At 41.8% G+C, this 19,670-nt stretch overlaps 1 protein-coding gene across 17 annotated transcripts in view; it reads right to left on the reverse strand.

Annotated features, from left to right (window-relative positions):
* The window catches only part of FBRSL1 (fibrosin like 1), a 548,072-nt gene that overhangs the window by 337,560 nt on the left and 190,842 nt on the right, over nucleotides 1–19,670 (reverse strand). Inside the window, exon 1 of one of the 17 annotated variants that reach the window (XM_037376335.1) lies at nucleotides 7,710–7,966. The exons of the other annotated variants lie outside the window; for them this stretch is intronic. The gene's annotated coding sequence lies outside the window, so the exon portion shown is untranslated. Of the gene's footprint in view, nucleotides 1–7,709; nucleotides 7,967–19,670 lie in introns of those variants that run through there. 17 annotated transcript variants of the gene reach the window in all.

Genomic DNA, 19,670 nt, shown 5'->3' on the forward strand with positions numbered 1-19,670 from the left:
TTGGAAGGAACCGGTGTGTGCCACAGGCAGCGTGCAGAAGGTAAAGCTGCACGCAGAGCTACGGAGAGGTGATGCCAGGACACGCACCCACGCTGGCTTTAATCTCCCTCCCGTAGGAGCCAAGAGAACTGCAGTGCACCAGGGCCTCCAGGAAACGTTCCAGTAGGTGGGACCTGCCGACCTCGGTGAAGCGCTGCTTTTCCTGCTGAGGGTAATGGGACTAGCTAAGATGAAAGCTACACTAGGTATGACTAAGGCCAGTAAGCACGATCCTTCGTCAGGGTATGTTTTCTTAAGGACTGAAAGTGTAACTGTTCCATGCCCAGAAATTTCACCAAAATTAGCAGCAGTTCCCCATGTGAAAGAGTGGCAAAGCCAGGTTCAAGACTCACATGAGCCCTGGGACGCTGCACGCCTGGCAGAGGACACACAAAGAAACAATTCAACAAAGGAGCCCATGTGCAAAAAGTCGAAAAAAGCAATTCAACAATTCAACTCAAGGTAAAAGCCACCCTAAAGCATCCTTTCCTAAATGAGACAAAAATACACAGGTTATCAAACACAAGATCTTGACAACACAGAACCTTTTCCACGACTGCACCCCCCACATACAGAACAGAGGGTGCTGCACGGCACTTTGAGGGCAACGTGCTCCACTACAACCTCGCAACAAAACTGCAGGCTCACACAGACGTTGTGGCTGATGGTCATTTCTGTCACTGCAAACAGCAGACATCCAGGCCTCTTTCCAGGTACCATTAGTTAACCATAAGCTTTTATCTGGGGGAGCGCAATAGGTTGCTTAAAAATATCACAGCACATGATTGTGGTTTTTCCCCACAGGCCTTTCTGTGGGAAAAACAAATAGAAAATCCAGTTAAATGATTCTGAGTAAACACTGTTAACATTTTGTATAGATCAGCTCCTCCAAAACTGGAATCTGAGCTAACACCATCCTATCCCATCATCCTTCCTGTTACACCTAAAGTAGTGGAAACCATAACACAGAGAAAATAATTTTTAAACCTGCCAAAACCTTGCATAACACAAGGCATGGCTGGATTAACTTTTTCTATCAGCAAAGCCAGACTATTTAGCCTAATATTCAGCAGCGCTTTCAGTGCAGCTTTCCTCTGTCGGGACTAGGGTCAGCCCACGTCCAGCCTGCCAGCACTGCTCTGCCAACAGCCAGCTCCAGTACCCACAGCAGCTCTGTGGCTAGCAGAAGACTCTAATTTGTCTTTGAACTGCAGAAATACTGCTGGGGGGGTGGAGGTGGGGCTGGAATATGAAACCCAGCTCTCCTAGCTTTCCCCTGCACTGTTAGAGCTGTCAATTCAATTCTCCCCCCACTAAGTGGCACCAATGCACCACAAACCACAATGAAAACATCTGTACAGACAGCTTATAAATAAATATTCCCCCGGCTTCCTGAACCTGGCCAGCAGCAGGGGAAATCAAACAAGCGGGGGACTGTGTGTGGGAAAGGGCTGCGGGCAGTGCTGCAGGCCAGCTCTCCCCCAGTGAGACGGCCTCCATGCCACTGTGGCAGCCCTTCAGGCTGGCTCTCCCCCCTCATAAATGTTTTAATTACATTTCCAAGAAGGAAAAGCAGCACACAGGGACGTGAGAAAAGAGAAAAAGCAAACAAGCAATCTTGTGTTAACTGTACACCCCAATACCTGCTCTTGCTTTGAAAAGAACAGGGGTGCAGGGACAGCAGCAACACCAAAACCCATGCAGCACTGAGTGAAGCCCAAGCCAGACTCCATGCTGTTCAGCTGCATGTAATGCACACCACACATCAAACCATGAACGCCAAAGCATTGCCATTTTTCTTTCAGACAGCCCTTGCAAGGCGCTTTTGTTGAGAAGAGCTGTAAAGACTGCCCTCATCTCCTGGCTGAATCACCCTCAGCTTTGCCCAGCTTTACCTGCCAGATACTTGCGGTACCATGGAGTGGATACATGGGGCAGGGATAACTGCTGTAAATCAAGTCTACTGTGAAAAAACAAATATATAGCTCAGACTTACTGTAGCTGGGAAAAGGTTGTGCAAATCACAAAACCTATTTATGTTAACTATCGTGCAAAAGCAGGAGCTAACAAGGAAAAAGGTCTAGGAAGTATCTTCTAACTGGCACTCTTTGAGAAAAGTGACAATTAACCGAAAACATATCAATGAACAAATAAATTACTAAGCAAAAATGTACTTCACTCACACCAATACAAAGGGAACAACTGTGCAGTTTGGGACATTACAGTTTCCCTTGTCATGGCTTACTATTTGGAAGAGTGATGGCAATGGGCACTGCTAACTTGTGAAACCTGGCCGTGTGCTGACCAAAGTTCAAAGGACATCTTGTTCAAACTGGCATGTCACAACAATTTATTAGTGATTGCTTATTGTAGGTATTTCAGCTGAAGTGCAACATCAAGAGGTGTGACAATCACACTGAGGCAGACAAGAGACTGAAGGACTATGTTTCAAAAAGGATCAAGAGATGACAGTAGTCTGCACTGAGTACTAGAGGAGAACAAACAACTCTCTATATGAACATGGCACTGCCTTTACAGCTGTTTTCATCATTGAACCATGGTAACCTATGGTATTCATATACCATAGGATGCACAGCAGCTGATGAATGCACAGGTGATCCCTGTAATCTGGGTAACGCCCAGACAGGAAAAGCAGAAGCTGGCAGTGATGGAAGATGGGTCTCAGTGGTTGCACCAGCATCTGTTCTCACATTTGCTTCAGCAGAAAGCTGCTAGGAGAGAGCAGCTCCCTAACACATTCCCATGCAGGCCAGCCTGGCCAGACACCCAGATCCTGCTGCTGGAAGCTGACAGACACTGAAACCCCCCAGACAAGGAGAACTGCCTGTGGCTTGTGGTCACCATACTCCAGACCAGACATACCAATCCACCCTCTTAAATTAGCAATATGCAATGGCCACAGAGGAATAACTTCTGTTCACCTACAATAAGGTTAAAGAGTCACAATCACCACCTTTTTATTCCAGAAAATCTGAGCAGCTATCCCTAAAAGGGGGGGGGGGGGGGGGGGGGGGGAAGAGTTCATAGGTGCCTCAAGTGTATTTGGTTTTAGAACACTCACAGATGTAGTACTGACATTAAAGCTCCACTGCACTGAATCCAAAACAGGGAATAAAACAATCCCATTGGTCTCAAAACATTACACATACCCTACAATGAGCACCGGAACATCGTGTCACTGGCTATGGATGTTGACTTGCTTCTTTATGCTCCCTCCACCTTCCCAATGCAATATCCAACAGCCGATTATTCTGTTGTTTGTAGTAGACTGAAGTAATTAAGCTTAACCCTAGTCCTGTGGGAGTCCCAGAGAAGGTTAGTGATCCACAGGCATGACATGCTGTTATTTATAGCTGATTAAGTTCTATTTATCTACATTTAAATGTTGCAGGAGATGGGAGAGATCCCAAAACACATCTGTGTCTTATTAGAAACACCAGCTGTGTGCGGTTGCTTAAAGTTTGCCTTTCTTGAGAGGTTATAAGGAAAAAAAACCCAACCCAGAATAATTCAAATTCTTCACTGCAGCTAAATAAATTGGTGTGGTTTAGCCATAATCTTCAAGATGCAAGCCTGACATCCCACGCAACTGAACCACTTCTGGGGTCAGACTCAACCCCAAAATTAGCCAGACCACTTTGAAGCTCCTCTGAGCGCTGTAATTGCATTTAATTTTTACTGTAAGATTGTTCACATCTTAAGAGACATGAGAAAGGTGACCAGCAGGTCACAAATCAGGTCTTTGGCGTCTTAACTTCTGAGCCTCTATGCATTTAGGAACAGTACTGTGGTTTCAGTAGTAAGACCATCATTGTATATATGCTCTATTTTCACACACACATACAAAGGAAGATGAGCAAACTGAGGGGATGCAATTCTGTCACCACCCTTTCCTTCAGACAGATGTGGTCCTATGGTCTACATTAACAACACAGATTGGCATTAGAACCTTTATGTTTGCTCCTCTGTGTAATTCAAGTTACTGAATTTTTGGTGGTAGAGAACAGTAACAGAAATACTTGCACATAAGAGATATAAATGCTCTGTATAATAGTAACTCAAAGTCAGGCTCTAGAGGAAGGGACATGAGTGTCGTGTCACCATTAGCACCAAATCACAAGAGGTGATGCAGTCACCTTGTAATTGCCGAAGAAGAATGTAATGAAGGAAACAGTAAGCTGATGTCTCCTATAAGACCCCTCAAACATCGAGATTAGCAACAAAGAAATTTAGCAAGGACATCTAGGTCTTGTGGCTGCAGAACTTTAACTCTCCACAAGATGCTTCTGAAGAAGCTATCATGTCTTCCCTATCCTACTGCTTTGCATACAAACGATATGTGATTTGTGAGATTTTCTTATGTAACTGTTCCAGTACAGAAAAGGTAGCTGAGTTTCACTTTCAGCATCACCTGAAATGAAGCTGAGATTCAAAATGAAACTTTAGGGTAAAAAGTGAAACCTCTGAGTTTTGCAAATAATTCTTTGAAATGCCCCACCAGAGCTTTGTTAACTTACTGCACAGGAATCAGTGAGACTGTATCCACAGGAGCTCTGTGCACCCTGAAGGAAGGACACCCACAAGGACTACCTTCACCCAAGCCACTGACTGTAATCTTCTGATGGAAGATGAACGAGCTGTCAGTCACTCCACACAGACAGAATTGCTGTGGCAGCTCACATCGGGCTTCATTTGCAATCCTCATGCATAGTTTGACCTGGGTGGTAAAAGCCATCCAGCTCTCCCCTTGCAAGCCCTCTTGAAAGCTTCAGGCTCTGACCATCCCCACACAATGCTGTAGCCAGCTACTCCTTGCTCTTACCAGTCCCAGCACACATCTACTCAAGTGATGCAAGTGTGGGCTGATATTAACAGAGCGTTAAACCTCAAATTAAGAGTATGGCTGGAGAAAGCCTAGGGTATTTCCAGTTTCCCCAAGAAAGGCAATGCTGCCAGCTCTTTGTTTTGTTGTGAGACACGTTCTGAAATTTGCTGGAACAAAAGAAATGTTGAGCTTTCATTAAGAGAAAAAAAAAAAGTGTACAGTCTCAAGTCAGATACAGACTTGAAAAAATAGCCCACGAGTGCCTCAGTGCAATCAGAGGAATCTAACCCAGTACTGATTAAGCACCTCAGTTGTTGGGTAGCTTATTTGTTCATTCTTATTATTTGATTAGGTTTGATAACTCAAATAGTTTGGTGTCATATTTCTGCTGTGGTTCATCTTTTGCTTAATCACTCTTTTACAGGCCTCCTGTACAATCCTAAGAAAATCACGTAGTCACCGTACACTTTAGTCCAGTATTTCTAAAAACAGTCTGATCATTCTTTTTCTTCCAATTTTGACTGACTTATTTACCTAGTGTCATCTCTTCTAGAGCTAGAGATGGTTTACACCATGCCTCTCAGGATGTCTCCAGTGTGACTACCTAAGTAATACAAAAATCAACAAACTATCATCACATCAGAAACCTAATCTTCACAATCTCAAAAAATAATCTGTTCCAGAGCTTCCACACTAATGCTGCCCCACTAGAAACTTGCTATGTATATGCTCTTATCCACATACAAACAAAGAAGTTTTAGCTCACAGCGATCTCGTAAAACTGATGTTTTTAGATATAACCAATATACAGAACGATCAGCCTCTTAACTGCTGTTTTCTCTTACTGGTGCTTTTCAGTGACGTGTTTCAGCGGTTGCAAACATATATGGGCATACATTTAGTCAGTCAACTACCAAAAAGATTCCTCTCATATTACAGGGGGAAAAAAGGCATTTCAGGTTAAAAACAAGGGGGGAAAAAACCCCAAACCAACAACAAAGCAAAGTCTGGTTACTCCAGAGTACAGTTTCCCCTGGTACTTTGTGTTGCAATTATTTACATATCCCCAGATAGTCAAACTGATGTGGTCCAAAGTTTTGTTGTGGACTTTGTAGAACATGTTGTTCCTGTGCCAACTAGAACACACTTAAGTGTGTTATCAGGCTGAACGATGGAACAGAGGATACACTACATTTGCTACTAAAGAAAAAAAAAAAATCAGTAAGCTACAGAAACACAGTTCATCACAAACACCAAGTCAAAAAAAACACAACAAAATGCTAAAACAAACCCAAGTACACTACAGGAAGTAGGTACGAGTTGCAACCACCTTGACATCTCAAGGCTCCTTGGTCTGATGAAACAGCACTAGTAACCATGCAGCTCCTCAACAACTTCAATGCAGGGGCTCAACAGTCAATACATTAGCATACATTTCAGCCCAGAAGGTAAAGAAATGTACTTGAAAGCTGCAGCTGAAGGCTTCCTCACATACTGTCCCAAATAATATTTTCTCCATCCTTACAGATGCAAGATAAAAAACACACAACTTGTAAACACTCACCAGTTAGATAGCTGCCAGGTTCAGCAGCTGCAAACCTGATGCCCTGCCTGACACAGCTCCAAGAAGAGCTGCACTCTTATAATCACGGGACAAAAATAGGTTGTCTGGTAAACGCAGCAGCACAGCATTGCAAAAGGCAAGGTGGAGATCCAGTCTTACCAACAGGACACTCCTCTTAATACTCGTATAATAACAGTAGCATTTGTTACAGATCAGTATGTTACAATGCTCCTCAGTATGAGAATTAAAACTGTCCTTTTCTGCCAGCAATACCATGTAGTCATTAAAAAGGTAATGCTTTTAGATAGAATGGAAGTAGCGTAACGCAAAGTGCTCTGCTGCCCACCAAACCAAGAGAAGTTTAGCTGTGACCAGACAGAGATTATTTCAGAATTTTGTAAAAACAATTAATACACAAGATGTGTAATTATCTCAACAGACACCTCTTCCCCATGCTTATTTCATAATATTTAAGTTTATCCTTTGGCTGGGCAGGCTAAAACCCCATTTGTAGACAAGGAATGCCTGGATGCACTGCTTTACTATTAAGCCTAATGAGCATGAGCAGAAAGCAAAGACCACTAAAAAGAACATCATGAAAATTCATCCTGAATTTCCATTTTCTAACTATAGTCCTACAGCTTCAGTGTTTTTCCTATTGTTCATCTGCATTCTATAGTTTCCCTGCTTCCTCATTTCAAATTATATTTACATAAAAAACAAATCAATTTAAATTATTTTGAAAATCTAAGCAGCACACACTTTCAGAAGTGCAAGAGCTGCTAAATGCATGATTTATTAGAAGAAAGCCAGAACCAAAATAAGGCCATACCACATAAATCATCTTCAATAAGAATTAGACAAAAATACCACACTGGTTTATGCAATCCTTCTTCTGTTCCTGTACAAACAGCACACACGTATGGGATGAGGTCAGGGGGAGGTTTGTTACTAGCCTGTATCTGAAAAAACCACAACATCACAAAACCCAAAATATAACAGTCAAAACTAGTGTAAGTGACATAAATGTACTGCCACAAACATCAGGTAGATTTGTAAGGACTGCTATTTTACATCCCCATTAAATTAATTGTCATAAACGAACAGATTTTTACAGGAACTTTGTATTTTGGGAAGTAGCAGGAGAACACTACCAAGCACAATGAGTAACCCAGCCTCTTATATCCTCATAGCTTCTGAAACTCTATGCTCAGCTCAGTGCACGTAAATTGGATCAGATGGCAAGCAGCACAGAAGTACCTTGTTTTTCTTCTTCCCCTCAGCATTCACTTCCACTCCTCAGCACGGGTCACCTCCTCTACACACACGCACCGTTTCCAGAAAGTGCTCAGAAGTGGCTGCGTGTCTCAAAATAATGACGATCCAAAGCAAGAGCTTAAGCACTTAAACAGAAATACGAAACAAAAGAAGAGGGGCGGAGGGGAAAAAAAATGCAGTGGAATAAATCCAACCAGAGCTTCTCAGCAGCTCTGTGAGCCCCTAGCAAGTGCCAGCAGTTTCAAAAGCGCTGTCATCTCTAAACTGTTATCAAGGTTTTATCGCACTCGAGTTCTTATCTAAACCAAACAATCACTAGAACAGCAGCCGATAAGGCATCCTGACAAGGTAATTTCAGCAATTTAAATCCACAGCTACAGCCATCATACACCCAGAATATTTTAACACTCTTTCCAGTTTAACCTCTAATCTCTCTTCCTCTATTCTTTCCAAACACAGGGCCAATTTCTCTCTCTTACAGCTGGGCGCGCTTCCTGCCATCGCTTGTGTTACGGGCAGGTGCCCTTTGAGCTCTCCCCCCTCTGGCTTGTGCAGCCCATCCACCAACGCCAGCTTGCTTGATCAAAAGGATCATTATTTTCTCTCTGAATTCAAGTGGCCATTTTCCCTGGCCTGACAAAGGTCCATCATTAAAAGCGGTAGCTACATCTGTCACAAGCTGTGTGTGGGAAAGGAGAGGGAAATCAAAGGAAGCAAACATGAGGCAGGATCAGCTTCGGCCCTGGTGTAACTGGGTGTAACACAACAGAAATATTTTATTTGTAGCCTTGTGGGACTTTCACCTACAACATCTCACCCACATGTCACAAGGCAGGATTAGCTCAGAAGCCTTTTAGCTCAGTGTCTCCTCTTCCAAAATCTTTCATTGGCCAGAAAATCCAGTGTATCCTTTCCTCCATTTTTGCTCATAACAGACTTTTTACATCAGGCCAGACTTTGATTTATGGGACATCTGAAAACACTTATTCATGCTAAATGTAGCTGGCAAGTGACATGCAAAACCAAAACAAAACCAGCTACCTCAAATGGACAGAAGCATCAGCTGATCTGATGCAATTTCTTCTGGACACACCAGACACAGCCTTGACACAATTCCTGATTATTTCTCTCCTTATGCTGGAGCAGAAAAGAGATAGTAAGCTACTAACACATTCCTGTGTCTCTAAAACTAAGGAGCAACTTGACTGTATCACATAATGTTTATGTACATAAGACAGGGCAAAGCAGTTTTAGAACCACGAGTTTACTCCTGGCTTTCCATAGCTCCAGTGAGGCGGGGGTGCAGAGCACGGCTCTTGTGCAATCAGTCACCCTGGGCACACCCAGCATCTGCAAGGGCATCAGAAACAACAGCCAGAGCTACTACAGTTACTTGAGTAACGAAAGGAGAGTTCCTGGAGTAAACTGCAACCGGGCCCCTTCTGTGGTGCCATATCTGACTGTGTGTCAGAGCTGTTGGCTTCGTATCAACAGAAAGTGATCGGTGTAAACTAGAGAAATTGCTCAATTCCCTCAGGTTGAACTTTCAAAATCAGGAAAGGGAATTAAAGATTTCTTGGCATATGCACACAGGGAAAAAAAAAAACCCACACCAAAAAACCCAATCCAACCAGATGCTGCAAAAACCAAGAAATCCCTTCACTAGGGATGAAGAATTCCTTTACACCCTATTTCAAAAAATTTCTTCAATCAAAACTTAATGAATCAAGAGACAAAACAGATGCAGAAACCCATTTTCCTCTATAAATCATTGTGTATGACATGTGAAATGCAAACTAATTTCTTTAAATTGCAAGACTTAAATGTGGTTATAGAAATAATAGACTGTCTTCAGATTTTAATCAGATAAAATATATCTTGAGTTTCAGAAAAATTACCCAGCTCAAGTAGGAACAGGACATATAAATATAACATGCCATCCTTCACTAGCCCAGAGATTGATGAGTTATTTGCTTTCTCTCCCAGTGTGAAGACTAGTAATTTTAAAATTCCTGAATACCTCCAATTGGGACAGTAGTGGGTCTCTAGCATCAGGGAAACCCAACAGAAGTTAACTAATTTACTGGGTTTGAAAGTTTTGATGTGCTCAAATATTGCTCTAAACGAGGCTACATTAAGATCCAGATAGCATGAGTATCTAACACAAGGGGACAAAACAGATCATCTAGTTCTAAAAGGATGTGCAGATTGTACCAAAATACACATCATCTTTGTGTTCCTCCTCCATGGCTCAGTGGGGGTGGGGAGGTGGAATTGGGGCTGGATATTGTATTCAAGTGAGTCTAAATAGTAAAATATTTGCAAGGACTGTGCGTTACGCCGGGGTCCAACTGGTCTGCTTCAAGAACAAATAAACATTACAGTTTAACCTGTTCCTTCAACCAACCCAAACGCACAGCAAACCCGCCTGTGAAAGCACAGTTATGATACATCCACTCAGCATTTAAAACATCCAATCTAACTTGCCATAAACTGTCACTTCAGGCATTTATGGCAGACAGTAAACACATGCTTATCAGAGAACAACTGCACCCTGTGAGCTCAGCCAATGGAGCAACATTTCTTATCAAATCAAAGGATTATCAGGGAAGCTAACAAAAATAAAGGTTACACCATATGGTCTCCTCCTTTTTACCTCTGCTCCATCAAGACGTATGACTTCAATTAAAACTACATTGCTCAGACTTTGCAGACTTACTTCCTCCTTGTCTGCCCTTGAAAGAAAAAGCCTACCTTTAGAGCACGACACATGGAAACAATCCCCTACAAAACCCTGCTGAACTTGACAAATATCCCATCGACCCAGCTTTTGCCATCAGAGGCCCTCACTCGTGCCCACCTGCAGGAATCGATAGCCTGACATGGCAGTGTTTACCTTATGTGAGCCCCCTCCTGCATCCCGCATCTGCTCACACGTGGCTTCCTGCACTTCAGCAACAAAATAAAGGTCAAGAGGCATCACAAGCAAGCGTGGCGTGCTTCTGTGCGGGGGATATTTGCACAGTCACTGCAATCACATTTAAATTCCATCAATGGAGACAATTTCTGCTGTTAGTGCCAAATAATGATTTGGTTAACCAAATTAACAAATGGAAGGAAAAAAGGTAATAAATTAGGGAAGAACTCAGTTTCCCTTATGCCTGCCTTTTATCAGCTGTCTAAAAATACTAGCTCACGTTGCTTGTACAAAAGGTTGCGTGAACAAGGGCATTTATGAAGCACACAGAAGCAGATATTTTTGTTTGACCAATACAATTATTAAAGCTCCCTTCAAAAAGCACATTTATCCACAAAACCAGTAATTCCTCCTCCTGTGGTTGTTACGTACCACACCACAGCCTTGTTCTCTCACTGGTAAGGTAACAAAAGCTCCTTCAAACACAGTAGATTGATCCAACTTACTGCTTGTAACTTAAATGGGCTTAATTAACAATCATTTCATTAATTGTTGCTTAACAGTTGATGCCATTAGATCACCTTCCATCCATAAGTTTACAGCAGCAGCACTGGAAAACAGCCACATAAACGGCAGCCAGAGCGATACCGAGAAGCAGGTTTCCTGTGTGGTTATATTCACACTGTTTTCTAAATAATTGCTATTAAATTCAATGCAAGTGTTTATACTTACATTCACACAAGTAAATCCCTAGATTCAACAGGATCAGAAGAATTTCAAGGTGCTGAGCCACTGACAGTCAGCAAACTGTACCTGAGGTCTCCTCTGCTTCCAAGGAACAGGCCAGCAAAGACTCAACATGAGCAAGAGATCCTCTTGATTTTTTTATTATTTTTTTTTTATTCAGATCGGGTTTTTCAGATTACAAAGTAGCCATCAATACTATCACAGGACTAGATAAATGATTACTTTTAAAAAAATTCAGTAGAAGCAGCCAAACTCCTCACCACTTTAAACAACACTACTACTACAATCCATGCTCCTAATCTTGACATGTGAAAGTTCCTTCTAACACATCTATCTCATCAGATATTATAAATTAACCTGAAAAACAGAATTACCCTGTAAAGTGGTCTGTTATTTCTCTCTACTTTTGATATGATCTAAGAATAAAACATGTAGGGTTTATAACCTGTTGTTGACAACACTTTATTTTGCTGAGCTGTATGATCTGAAACAAGAAACATTCGTTTGTACTTACAAACAGAGATTGATTTTAATCACTATTATCCATATTGCTGCAGTGATATTGCCCGGTTTTGACAGCATATAACTCACTTCTCTCTGTGCCATCACAAAAGGTAATCAACATAATACTCTTACAAGCTGGAAAGACATCTTCCTACTATTCTGCTGTCACATAGCCAAGCACACACTACTCTTCTCTGCTCAGCCCAAGTGCAACTTGGCCACTGCTGCTCACAATTCTTACAGCTTAGATACAAACAGAAATTACTACAAATTGAAGCAGGGTATGAATTTATATGTGTGATACTCCTTCAGATAAGGAGTCACTTTATCGGACTGAATTAAGGTAAACTGCTAAGAGAGCCATGTGGTGAGCCCTTTCAGGTCATTTCTCCTTGTAAACAAGCCCTAAAATACCTGGAGGCTGCTGAACGTGCTGCATGGGATATCTGCTCTGCCCTGAGGAGCATCCTGCTACCTCAGCTCCTGGTACCACACCTCCTTCTGAGGTCCTCCTCGGATGACTAGGAATGGTCTCAATCGAGAAGATCTTTCCTATTGATTAGATGGGGGTTTTTTTTTCATTTCATCAAGTCTTTAAAAATAGCTACTCAATGTATTCTTTCAATAATAATGAAAACTTCTTTGCCAACAAAAAACATGAAAGCACTTCCAATTTTCATTATTTTTTAAAAAAAATCATTGCCATATAGATCTGTACTGTCTTCATGGATTACCTATGTATGCTGTCGTTACCAAGCCAGGTTAAGTTTAGTTCTAGCATAATGCACTTACAACTCAGTGAACTCAAACACAAACCCTCCCTGATAAGCAAGTAATAAAAATCTGTCCTCTATTGCCACCAAGGTAATTCATACTTTAATATACCTATTATTTCAGTACTAAGATTATTTTACTGCAGCAAATTTACTTCCTTCATGAGGAATTCAAAGAGAAGAAAATGCATGAGAAACACTAAAGCAAAACTCAGATTCTGTGAAAGATCAGAGAACAAAAAAATTCAGATAAACTGAAATTAATACTGATACTACAAGAAAGGACAACTTAGAATAACATTATTTCTTATAGTGTTGCTAGGATAATTTGAAGAATGTCAAGACTAAGCATTTCTATACTGCACTTCATCGAAGACTATCAGACAATAAGCATTAAACAGCTCACTTCACAGCCGCCTCAAGGCCAGGATTCCCAGCTTCTAGCAAACAAACGTGCAGTAGGCAAAACACCGCAAGTCAAAATCTGAGGTCTTATTTCTGATTCAGGCTTTTTCACCACTGCAAAATGCTTCCCCTTCCACAGCCTGGAACTGATTTGCAAATTATTATTTTACGAGTGCTCAAAAAATTGGGAACAGGTTGAAAAATCACGGGTAGTCCTGAGAATTTACCCAATTTATGCAAAGATTTAGAAGGCAAGTTAACCATCTGCTGTATGTTGGAACAGCTGAGAATCAGAACTCTTGTTCCCATTTGTGTTCTTAACTCCGCAGGCTCCAGAAATGTTTTTATTACACACGTTTTGTATTCGGAGAATCGTACACCACAGTTGTCATCCTAAACCCCCTAAACTAAAAGCTCAATGCTCTGTCTACTGTATGTTCCTTTATCAATACGAGTATGATTCACAAATTGATAGAGGATTTGCAATAGGTTTTCTATTCTATTCCTTTGGAAGTCTCTAAGACCATAATTAGAGAGAAGCTAACGTTTTGGGTTTGTGGGCTTTTTTTCCAAAGAGAAAAACATGAACTAGTTCATATCTATTCACTAGTCAACATAGTTTAACTGGTATTTCAGTAACACAGGTTTACTACACTTTAATAGGAGACTGGAATACAGATGAAGCAGCTTAACATGAGCTATAGCCAGCACAACCTAAAACCTTTCCACTCCAGGCAGGTACTGCACAGCTGGGAAGCTGTTCACGTGAGATGAGTTGCTCTCCAGTTCATAGCAGACAGATGTCCTGTGTCAAAAGCTCCACACACACCACACACCCCACCCCCCATCAGTACTGCCTGATGGCTGCATCAGGAGGTCGAGCAGAGAACAGCCCATCAAGAGCCTGCAAGCACAGGGAGAGGGAGGAACAGCCTCATTTGTTACCAGTATTAATGTGTGCAGCACAGCAGCATATGAAGGCCAGTACCAGGACAGAGGCTCACCAGATGGTGTACACATCTCAGCAGAGAGCATCCTTCCCTAAAAGGGCTACGTCTGCAGTCCAGAGATGCAACATAACACTGGCAAAGCTGCACAGTGAAGAATTGTGTTGTTTTGTAAACTTCATTGGACATGGCTTTTCTTGGTTTTTAAGCTGAAGGTACAGAAGGAGGGGAAAAGGGGAGGCAGAATAATCCCAGCTGAGCTGGTGGCATGGCCACCACAGGCAGAGAGGGAATTCTGAAAGACTGCGAAGGAAACTAAAGCAGCATCTCTTCTGATTTGAAGAGGAAGGCTTCCCTATGCATTAAAAAGCAGTCAGATAAAACATGTTTGGTGCTCAGTGGTGGCTAGGACACTTGTGAAGGAAAACCAGGGCTGATGTTTGCACTCAGTAGATGCCAGATGAGAACGACAGACTTAACCCACGCTGTTAAAAATGCAGGACGTTACATTGCAGAATCTCCCGTAGGAGGATGAGTCTATTGTCATCGAGCACTTCAAGATTCTCCTTCAGATGGAGATCTGTCACATGCAAGAATCAGTCTCTAAGCAATTAAAGGAGCTTAGAGCATATTTCCTTTTTCCAGGAAGGTAATTAAAGAGTGGTTTCTTGTTAACACAAAGACTGAGAACAGAATTGGGATCTCCGAGTACAGCACAGTGCTGTAAACAACAACTACCACCCCTACCAAAAACAAAGTTGGAAAATCAGGAAAAGGATAAGAAGTAATAAAATCAAAATGCTTCTACCTTCCATTGCCCCACCAAACCAAAATCAAGCAGTAAAAACACTCTGGCTGCACCCACACAACAGAGAAACTAAAGAGGAAGGCAGGACCAGAACCATTTCCCTTATGTCTCCCGGCTTCAGCTACAGCCAGCCACAATTAAGCAGGTTTGTTTTCACTGCCACAGAAAGCCCAGACACACTTCAGCTGAAGTTCCCACAACACCAGAGTCCATGATTACTTGGGATAACATGACCCTGCACTGTCCGCTAGACAGTGAAAGTATGTTCTTCACTGCCATGAGAATAAGCAATAACGAAAGTCATAAAGAGTAACAACAAAAGAAAAACTTGAAAGTCAGAGAAATGACAGCTACTCTACAGGACAGTTATAGAGACAGGTTAATTATTAACACTGAGGACTTACCATCCCCTAAATGTTTAAAAATGTTTAACTAGCAGTTAGAGCCACAGTAAGGAAGGTATGTGGTTGAGTCTTCTTTCCATTTTGCAGAGGAGGAAACTGAGGCGAGGAATGAGCTCTTGGAGCCACAGAGAAAGGAACAACCACCTGAATAAAACATGTCTGGCTTCTAATCCCACCCGTTAGATTTACAGTTCTCTCCTCTGGTTTATTCTCTTATAAACCTTGATCAGGAAAGTGGAATCCAGTATCATTTAAGTAGCAATATTCTTATTTGTGAACTGAAAAGCACTTGCCATAAGGCACCAAAAAAAAAAGACTGACCGACCTTTGACATTTTTAAAAGCTCAATAAATGACAATAGGAAGCAAAATTGTATTATGCACCAATAAAATGTAAATTATTATGATATGAGAGGTTATTTAATCTAAAACTACAACTATTAAAGAGAGTGATAAGAGATAAGGAAGGTAAAGACTCAGGGACTTTTCAGTCTCCTATCTTATCGCTTCTAGTGTAATATTAACCAGCTTGATTCACAATATCTCAGTCACTTTGTGATCTTTCCACAGTTGAAAACAATTAGCAAATGTGAAGTATTCAGAACTTTGTTCAGTTGTGCCACTAAAACAATACAGCATTGTTTTTGATCACGCATTCAAGCTACAGTAGCACCAACACAGGGAAGATATTAATCCTGTAGATATTTTTTTTGTTAAACCTGTGTAAACTTTATTTTGATTTTACTATAAAAAGGACAGTACGAACTTTTACTACTCCTCTACACTCAACACACTTTTTAATGCACTTGGCAAAGACTAGTAAACTGCTTTCTAATATATTGCTTTAACAGCTCTCTAACCAATTATACAATGTTTTCCAGAAGGCATTGATTTATGTTAGAAGACTACAAGAATAGTCACATTAATAAAGTTGATTGTGTGTCTCATCACAGAGATTATTTAATGATGGAGGTACTGCCATGCACATTCACCTATACCCAAAGAAAATCAATTTACCAGTTAGACCACCCACCTGCTGTTAAATCCTTTATTTAGCTTGCATGATTATTGATTTTAATTGAAGAAGGCTAATTTGTCATAGCTTGTACTGCCTGAAAACTAAAACCTCTTTAATGTACTGTTAAAATTGCAGGTGGTTTTGTCTACAAATAGTGGAAGAGTATTGCTCAACTAAATCCTCACATCACAAACCTGCAATCACACACTGCAGCCCATGATTGGTTTAGCTGTTGCAAACTGTTGCAGTTGGATAAGACGGCTCCAAGAAGAATATGGGGCCTTGGTGGTTGGAGACAGATATATACATTATTTTATTACATATAACTTATCCTCCTCTCCTCTAAATTCTCTATCCTGTCAACATTTATTCATATCAATAATCTCTCAGTTTCAAAAGTTTAATGAGTATAAAATATTGGTGTGTGCTGCAACCTTAGGGATGTATTTTCACATATACTTCACTGCGACATAAGCCAACACAGCAGTCAGAAGCGTGGAACCTTCCCCCCCAGGCCACTGCTGCTCAGCAGAAGTGATGGTGCACATCAGGAAACCAGGTCAGATCAAACATGTCAAAACTTTGAGGGTTTTGGCTAAAAACAAACTGCCCCAAAAATGGAAAACAAAAACCCCCCAACCAAAACAAAAAATTTCCCAGTTTACTAGGATCCCAACCTAGAGCTGTCCTGCCGCAGGGGAGCAGCAAGCCTTAGAAAGCAAGCCAGCCGGAGGGAAGGCAGGAGTGCTTTGCAGCAGGGCCAGCTCAGGGCCTAGATACGACCTTGCTCCAAAAATATATACAATAAGTGTACTCCATACAGTGTTCAGCAGCAAGCTCCTTCTGGAGGTGGCTGTTAGGTGGCTATTTTGGGCCAGCAAAGCAAGAATGTTATTCTGACTGATGATAAGAGTGCTACATTAAAGAAAAAGGACAGGTAAATAAAATACAATCCACATTGCATGTTCTCTTCCCTTCCAACACAGATCTGTCTTCAACCGTTTTACATACTAATGGCTGATACACACTGATTCTGTCCAAAATGAGGTGTTTCAACACATGCTTATGTTGCAAACAACATTCAAGAACTTTTCCTCTTGTTGCAACATTGAGCCAAAACGAACTTTGAAACTCGGAAGCTGCAACAAAACAGATTTGTCATTCTCCAAGCCAGCTTTAATCCTCACACCACAGAAGCCTGAAAGCAGAGCTACAGATACTTGCCGCTCAGGACTGCATGAGCTGTATTTCAAGCATGTTCTTGCAAATTCATCATCCAGTTCCTCCACAGACCAGGCCACCATGAGCCTCTAACACCAGCAAATGACTGAGCCCTCAAACACTTGATATTTCTCAAGGGAAAATAATATCCTGTTTTTCCACACTGGAGGGTGGATGGGGAAAAACAACCCGTGGAGGTGGTTTGCAGCCATGACTGCAAAAAAAGGCACAGCAAAGAGCACAAACATTTCCCACCCACGGAGCTCACCCTTAACCCCTGCGTCCTGAGCAATTTTCCCATTTATCTTATTACATCTGCTTTGTGAAGTTAACACTACCTATTGTCACTGCAGCTATTGATAAATGGTGCAATGGAGACAGTATCTCATTAGATTGAGAATAGATATTTTATATAAAAAAAAACATTTTTAATAGATCTGCAGAGCAGGTAGAGAGGAATGAGAATCGACTTGCTCAAATATTGCTGCTCCCCCAGCTGACTCACTGCTACCTTTAGCTCTGCCTGGTAATAGCAACTGGATCCATTTCCCTCTCTCTCCCTCCTGGTATAAATGTTAACTTAAACCTAAAAGCCTGGTCAAATTTGAATTGCTATCACATAACTTCTCATATGACAGACACACCTCATCAAAGATGGGGTTTTCCTCTTGAAAACAGACCTATGTGATCTCTGTGGTGGGGAAACACAATCATCCCCCCACTCTGATCAGCTACATAACATCTGAACCCATTTCAGGAAAACAATTCTCTGCCAGATACTTCAATGAGCTACCACCAGGATACTCTCCTCCGAATTGCCAGGAGACTGGGGAGGCAGTAACCCTGAAAAGCTATGTCAGTTCTTAACACTTAATGCTGACAACACATGCCTAGAGCAAGTGGCTGTAAATAAAAGGGCAAGTGACATTCTCTGGCTCAGAAAGAAACAAGGAGAAAACAGACCTGGAAGGTTCCCTAGGCCTTCTAAAACATAAAAAACCCAAACCAAAACAAAAAAACCCCAAAACACAAAACCCACCAAACAAACAAAAAAACCCACACCACAAAAAACTCCCGCTCTAAAGGTTTGCAAGGTGGCAATCTCCCAGCACCCTGCAGCAGCAGCCAGATGGTGTTTCTTCACTTATCGAGGCCTAGACGAGCCATCTGAGGTAGAGGGCAAAGACAAACAAGCAGTTGTAATTACACAACTTACTAGCACCTGGCAGATAATAAATGCTACCACTTAAGAAACCTACAGAACAAGCTACATTTGGCTCAAGAGCCTCAGCTAAAGGCAGCTTAACAGCTGCGAGTACCAGTCTGTAACAGCAACTCAGGGCAGCGCTTTTCTACACTCTTTCCTACCATCTTTGATGAGGAAACAATTGGAAGCCAAAAGTCCCCTGAAAGCAGCAAGACTTAAGGATTTGGTAAGGAACCTTCTGCTTAAGAAATGTGACCAATTCAAGACAGGAAATAAATTTTTGCCAAATGCCTTTAAAGCCTCTAGCTCTTTTTTGAGCCCACATGGCATGAATACTATCCAGTAGCAAGGCATGTATGATGCCCTGCTTTTTCATCACTCAGTACAACCTACGGTAATCAGGAAAAGAAACAAAAATGGGAGTGGAGAAGGGAAAAGCTGGGAATTAAGAGTTGCATAGGAGCAAAACGGACTAGCAGGAGACAGCAACAGGCACATAATCCAACACAAACAACAGCAGGATATAGGAGATTTGCTCCTCCTCTTCCCTCCATTCCATATCATGTACCTCCTCTTACCACATCCCTGGCTGCTGCTTCAAATTCCTCCCCAAGCTGCACATGACTTCTTCCAATCTGGTTTCCTTGTGCTCTAACTTTAGTTATGGAAACTCCTCCCTCTTTTTCTGTTTTTTTCAGCCAAAGAATTACAAAGCCTGTAACAGAGGTGACCAACCCTGTGGGCCATTCCACTGTGATGCAGGGCACCACTGCTTCCAGAAATTTCAGAGGAACTGACCGTGCTCTTGCATAGATCTTCCAAGATGCTGAAGTCATATTTACACACAAGATGACACAGTATGAGACCTGAAGGTATGAACTTTCCTAATACACCAGTGTGCCTCTTCACTAATCCAGCGGCAGCTCTTTAAGGGTCAGACTTCAGCTTCATTCTCTGCTGAATTAATCACTGGTTTCTCAGTTAGGACTGCCA

This window comes from Falco rusticolus, chromosome 1, assembly GCF_015220075.1.
Source record: "Falco rusticolus isolate bFalRus1 chromosome 1, bFalRus1.pri, whole genome shotgun sequence".
NCBI lineage: Eukaryota > Metazoa > Chordata > Aves > Falconiformes > Falconidae > Falco > Falco rusticolus.